At 37.3% G+C, this 6,498-nt stretch overlaps 2 long non-coding RNA genes across 2 annotated transcripts in view; one reads left to right on the top strand and one right to left on the bottom strand.

Moving 5' to 3' along the window:
* LOC108446320 overlaps positions 1-6,498 on the bottom strand; it is a 45,077-nt gene that overhangs the window by 7,548 nt on the left and 31,031 nt on the right. Inside the window, exon 5 of the long non-coding RNA XR_001861479.1 lies at positions 407-551. This is a non-coding gene — a long non-coding RNA (uncharacterized LOC108446320). The remainder of the gene's footprint in view (positions 1-406; positions 552-6,498) is intronic.
* On the top strand, positions 1,168-5,236 carry LOC108446324. The gene is made up of 3 exons (XR_001861485.1): positions 1,168-1,354; positions 4,132-4,241; positions 5,141-5,236. It is a non-coding gene; the product is annotated as an uncharacterized LOC108446324 (long non-coding RNA).

Genomic DNA, 6,498 nt, shown 5'->3' with positions numbered 1-6,498 from the left:
GACTGCTGGAAGTGTGTTTTCTTGCCAAGGAAGGAATATTTTACATGAACCAGATTAACTGCTTATGATGAAATGCAACCATTGTCACACTTGGAAGCATCTTGCTTCTAATGCACCTTGAAGGAAAATTGTTTGAGTTTGAGCTGTGGAGAACTCTATAAGCAAAGCTTTTGCACATGCTTTATCTCAGTTACCTCTTCAGGAATGCAGCTAAACACGGAGACATATCTAAGAATAAAAAAAATCTCCATTTGTAATAGGATTCTTCAGTGGCTCTGACCATTTGCCTCTGATGAAGCAACATTTGGAAAACACTAAGGAATGCCTCAGGGAAAAAGCTCCCTTTCTGGTAACCTTAATTTTCAAAGGGCACAAAAGAGACTCAGGGACTGCCAGAATTTGTTACCTTCAGTGTCTCTGTTCCTCTTAGACTGCTATTGGTTTTTGAAGGTTATATTAAAATGAAGACTCCTTTTGGGGGAAAGCATTCCAATACTTCAGAACTTTAAGCAAACACATGGCAGGGCCTCCCTTGGAGTGGACAGGGCTACCTGAAAGTACAGATGCCACTGTAAAGGAGCTTATTAAAACATTTCAATATGCAACACAGTAGACTGAGAACGACCCAGTTCAGGAAAATGATTCAGTAGTTAGTTCATTACCCTTTTTTCCCACTGAATAGCAACATAAATGCTGTCCTAATGTATAAATAAGACTTACAACATCTGTTTTGAAAGCCACATCCCATATCAATTTTTGCCTGGAATGAGATTAAGATTCACAGGGCTCAAAAGCTCTTGTTATGAGTCAATGAATGTTACCAGTGGCATTTTCTCTATTGTTTTTTCATTTGACAGTTTCCCCTTTTAGGGATGACTTCTCACTGAGACATCAGCCCTTACATTATTATCAAATTGTTAAATGGTTGAAGACATAGTAGACCAACTATGAAAGTGAAAGAGCTATTTTGTTAAGCAGGAAAAATTTGCAAAAAAATCTTAGACTGTTTCCATGGTCTTTGAGACTGCATTAGTGGTTACTATATTAATCTTGGAAAACATTAAAGTATTGTTACTAAACTAACATCTTTAGAATGCAGTACATTTCCTCTAGAAATGAAAATTTTCTCCCAAAATATCATAATTTTTCTTCTTTAGCTTTTTCTTCAGACAGCAAGCAAACAAACTACATTGCAGTAATTGGAAAAGAAGAAATCCAAATACTCCATTTCTGCATCCTGAAGAAATGTAAGCCAAAATTCCTCAAACTTCATCCTGTGGCAGAGTTTGCCAAGAAAATGCAACACAGTGAGGGTTGCAAGATGGGAACCCATAGCTCAGGAAAAATCAGAAAGGTAAGTTCATTTGCTTCAGACTACCAGAAAGTCTTTGGGGTTGTTTTTGGTTTGTTTGTTTTATTTTTTTTTATTTATTTTTTAAGAGCCTGGTAGTAATAGACTCCCTGATATATTTGATTTGCAAGAGTAAAAGCTCTTGTACTGTGATAGTAAGTTCCTCATTACTAAAATGAATTTGCCTCAAACCCATTAAAATAAGAAAGAAAGGGTGGGGGTGACAAGAGGCAGGCATTCGATCAATTAGGCAGAGAGAAGGCATTGAACTATTAACCAGTAGTCAAGCAATTTTGCTACTTTTACTAATTTCAAGGGCATATTGTCACAACTAGTCTCAGCTTTTACCACCTGCAAGGTAGACTGGACACTTAATCTCCATTCTGGCCTGTACAGAATAAACTAACAGACTACACATTAAATTGCATAATTATGTGCCAAGAGAATTGTGCAAACCTGCTGTAATGTTGGTTTCTTGGAGGATGATAGGGAATGGTGTCTGATTTTGCAGATGCACTGGAATCAGCTGGGCTGATAACACCAGCCAAGGGTCTGGCTGTATGTATGAAGAATACATCTGACTTTGACTTCTGTGAGGGCAGATGTCTCCTTATTCACTCTCACAAGGACTAAAGTTTGTATTATAGTTCTAATAAGAGAAGTGAAAGGGAAGATATCACCAGTACTCTTGATAATAACTGTTCTGTTCACATATTGGGTCAAGTTAATTTCTGAGATAATTCTAGCTGAAGCTGTTCAGCCTACAACAGGCATTAATTTAATCCATTAGATTTGTCCATTACTTGCTGTCTTGGGACATTCTTACATTCAGACTGACCAGCATGAGATGTAACACACACTGTTAGGAGAATAGCTGCTAATAACAATGACTTCAGTGAAGTGAAAACACATGCTAACTGAATTCCAAAGCATGCAAGAAAATATGCTGGCAATTGCAGCAAATAAAACACCACAGTAACTGTGCTACTGGCATCCTGCAATGGCTAGGAATATAAAGAAAAATTATAGATGCCATCCCTGAAGAGGAAATCTAAAGAACAATCCAACTACCTCCATAATGTCATTTTACATCAAAAGCACACAAAAATATCAGAGAAGTAGCACCAGGTACCTCATGTCACCATTTTTTCTCTCAGGCATTGAGAAAAACACTTATAAAGCTCAGGTCATCCATCTGATGAAAGGTCAGAGAGAACTCTGCTCTGAAGGATGGGTGAGGCTTTGAACACGGCACATGTGTACTACGGAAACCATGAGGCAAAAGGATAAAATGGCACTAAATTTTATCTCTAATTGTCATATTCCACCCTAAACTGAAACTTTAATAAACAATTCTTAAAGAACTCCAAGCTATGCTAGAAAGACAAGCACATGGTAAAAGAATTTTGCCCATAAATATCTCTCCTAGGCTTTAAATAAAGCTCGGAAACTTGGTTGACCTGGTCACCAGTAGCAAATTTACTTTAGGTCATTGGTGCTGGCAATCACATCAGCCAAATTTCCGAGCTTTATTTATTGATTTAATTCAGGTCATTTTTGTTGAAACTTTCAAACTATTGGTGCCAGTTTTTTAACATTTTTGTCAAACTTTATAGAAGTAGCTACAAACTACTGGTTTATTCTCACAAATGCTATCAGAACAGGAACAGTAATTGCTAGTAGTGATTATCAGAAAGAGTAGGAACATAGAACTCTAGACTCGGGGCACAACACTGGAAAAGTAAAAAAAAAAGTTTTTATTATCTGCTCTGAGAATATGTAAAATATGTAAATTTAAAGCAGCTGGAGATGTAGTATCTGTTCTTTCATCTTTGGTACCTGAAAATGGAATCAGCTTTCCCATTAAAAAATGGAAAAATCCAACATACTATATTTCAGCCCTGTTTTGAAAGCACAGACATTTAACCTGTGCTGATTTAGTCTGCTAACCCTTTCCTTGTGGGCATTTGCTCAGCACTTGCACTTGAGTACAAAAGTGCTTATTATATTCTATCACATTTCTAGTACTTGTATTAAAGTGCTTTTTTCTCAAATACAGTAGCATCTATTGTCCTTTTGATCAGAGACATTTGCACGGCATGACCCACTTAGGCCTGCAGCTAATACTGTCAAGTATTTTATTTTTTCAACTCTCCAGGGTAAGCAGTTACAGAAGGGCAAGGCTGCCTATACCCCGAAACACTTGCCATGATACTGCAGAACCACCATCTCTCAAGACACTAGGCTGAAGAAAGCAGCAGTAAACATGCAGCATGAAACTGCTCAGAATTGACTGAAAAGCAGTTAAGAAAACATTTCCATCTGTCCTCTCCCTGACACTTGGATTATTGCTAAAGCTTAGAATTCTGAGACTCAGACTTTGCAATCAGTAGCACTATACAGGCTGCACCAGCTCAGCACTTTAACACATCTCCAGTCTTGCCAAGGGAATGCCATCTAGGGCTAAATATCTCTCAGATTTCTTTAAGGTATGTATGAACAGTGAGACAGTGAAAGAGTGAAATAACTTCCAAAAAGGATTCCATTTCGTTTGTCGAGACAGACATAAAATAGCCAGAGCCATATCATGTCACGTTAGTCGTTCCAAAGCCTATTCCCAGAAACGTTGCCACTAGATTGCAAGACTGCTCAGCTTTGTTAGATCTTGGCCAACTTAATGCTATCATGAAAATCTGTCAGCAGGACAAAGTAAATGCAGTACCAATACTCTGATGTCCCATCCCAGAGCTGCAAGGTCATTCACCGCTGTGCTTTCTTAGTTTCCAGTACTTTGGTGACACCAAATCTTCCTGAAAAGCTGCTTCTGGCCAACACAAAGAACCAAGATAATACAATGGATGGCTTCTTGGTGCACAAAGGAAACCTGATGGTAAGAGCAGTGTTTTGGTGTTATTTTTAATGCAGTAATTCCTCTGTTCCAGTGTGCTGGTTCTCATTGCTTCTGAGAAAATAATGGAAGTGCTTTAGGATCAAGACTCCATTCAAGAAAAGTGGCAAGAGTAGAGTTGCTTCAGTCAAGGTGGCCTAACACTGCCTTCCTTTTCTCCTTTTTATTATCCCACTGTTCTCTGCAAGTGCAAAGTTCACTTTTCTTATAAATTACTTCCTCTGGCTCTGGGAGCTGTTTGACTCCCAGGACTTGCTCCTGATCTCTGCTAAGTTGTGTTTGCTGCCTCTGCTTCAGAAGAAAGTGCCTGGAAGCTTGCCCCATCCTTTTACCAGCGGATCTAAGAGGAGATACTGCTCCTTCATGCAAACCTTCCTTTTATTCTGCAATAAGAGTTTCAAACAGGAACTCCTAGGGAAACAGCTTAGACAAGACATGTTCTACAGGATCCCTGGCAAATTATTATAGATTGACTATTTAAAATTAATGATTTATATGTGCAAACTTAGATAGAGATTTTTTAAAGAGGTCTTTTGGTATTAGTTATGCAATAAAATCAAAGACTGCTATTAGTCAATGAAGAAAGCAAAACCCATTACGTAGTTTCTAATTATATTCTATTTAAACAGATCATGATGACAAAATCAGAGGGTCAATTTCTATCTAATCAAGTAAATAAAAATACCCCCTTCCTAAACACAGGAAAACAGTATTTTGTCAGCACAAATATGTCAAAAATAGATGAAAACTTTAGACCTTATTGACTAATATCCATGTTTGTATATCCATTTTTCAGTAGTGATTTCAGACAGTATTTCCAAGAGTAGTGAAATTTTTAAATATATTTTCACCTTGTACCTGTAGCTTTATTTTCCTTTTAGGATGAAAAACAGGAGAAATGTTTTCAAGTGACTAAATAGTTCCTGTGAAACAGCACAAATTGCAAAAATCTTCCAGAGTTTTTCAAGAGAAGAACTAAGTAGGTCAGTACTTATACTTTTCTGAAAATTTGATTTTCTGAAAAAACAGTAGAACAATTGCTCTGTATAAAGGGACAGCATAAGGCAGGCTGAAATTGCATAGAAATAATGAAAGAGAAAAATATTGTCAAGATTTTGGTGGGTGTCTGACAGCTATCATTCCAAACCATTAAATGAGCATCCACTTTGAGAAAGAAGGAGGAACATTTCCTATAGGAAATAGCTTATTCTGAAGCAGCAATATATTTTGTTTGCATTGTTAAAACCCCACCCAGGGACTCCTACTTGAAGGCTGCATTGCAAAGGGATGCTTGAGGCATTTATTCCCAACAGTTGCAGTTCCATACTTGCTAAAATGTCGAAATATCTGAAAGCACAGAAGTTATTAAGCCAGATATGGGTGACAGCAGGAAAGGAAGTCAAAATTTGTTGAGAAGTATGTGCTACCTGTATCCTGTCTCAAACCAGCAGTGTAGCAGCTGATCATGGAGTCTCATCACATAGAAATTTAAAGCCAGTCGTCTGGAAAGACTAGGGGGAAAAAAATTAAGGCACTATTTGTTGTAGCTAGAAGATAATAAGCAACTTATCAGTGATGGACAGTTTCTCGTCAGCATTTAGACAGAAGAATTCTTCCAATTTTACATGTTATCAAAAAGTGCATGGAGATATTGCTACAATCCTTGAAAAAGGATTTATGAGCAATAAAAAACTAATTTATCTTAAAAAAGAAATCCAAACAAACCCTCACCTTTTATTGCTGCATTGAGTTAATATTGTGCAAGTTCGAGCTGCGATTCACAGAGAGTGATCCGATCCCTGCCCATGGCAAGGGGGTTGGACTAAATGACCTTTAAAGGTCCCTCCCAACACAAACTATCTTATCATTGTATGATGAACAACAATTCTGGTTTTTTTCTGTACAGAGATGTTTTAAAAGTTTTCAAATATACTTGCAGCTAAGCTTTTGCTTTTTCATTTTTTCACCATTTGGGGTTTTTTTCTTTCTTTTTCAAGTATGAAGATGTATTTCCTAAAATCTTTTCAGCCAGCAGGTTGTACATTGCCCAAAGTTGTCTCCATATGTCTTATTGCTCTGGCTTTGTAGCATCTGGCTTTACAACCATTTCAAAGGTAGCAGAAATAGGTGTTGTGAAAAACCTCAGGTAATTAAAGGAATAGCAAAGAAAGTTCATTTTAAAAAGTCCCATTGCACATCAAATAACAACAGCAACAAATGTAGGACAATTTCTCCTGCT

The sequence above is a fragment of the Corvus brachyrhynchos genome, unplaced genomic scaffold, assembly GCF_000691975.1.
Source record: "Corvus brachyrhynchos isolate BGI_N302 unplaced genomic scaffold, ASM69197v1 scaffold444, whole genome shotgun sequence".
In the NCBI taxonomy this organism is placed as follows: Eukaryota; Metazoa; Chordata; class Aves; order Passeriformes; family Corvidae; genus Corvus; species Corvus brachyrhynchos.
This window is presented reverse-complemented; position numbering and strand designations above follow the sequence as displayed.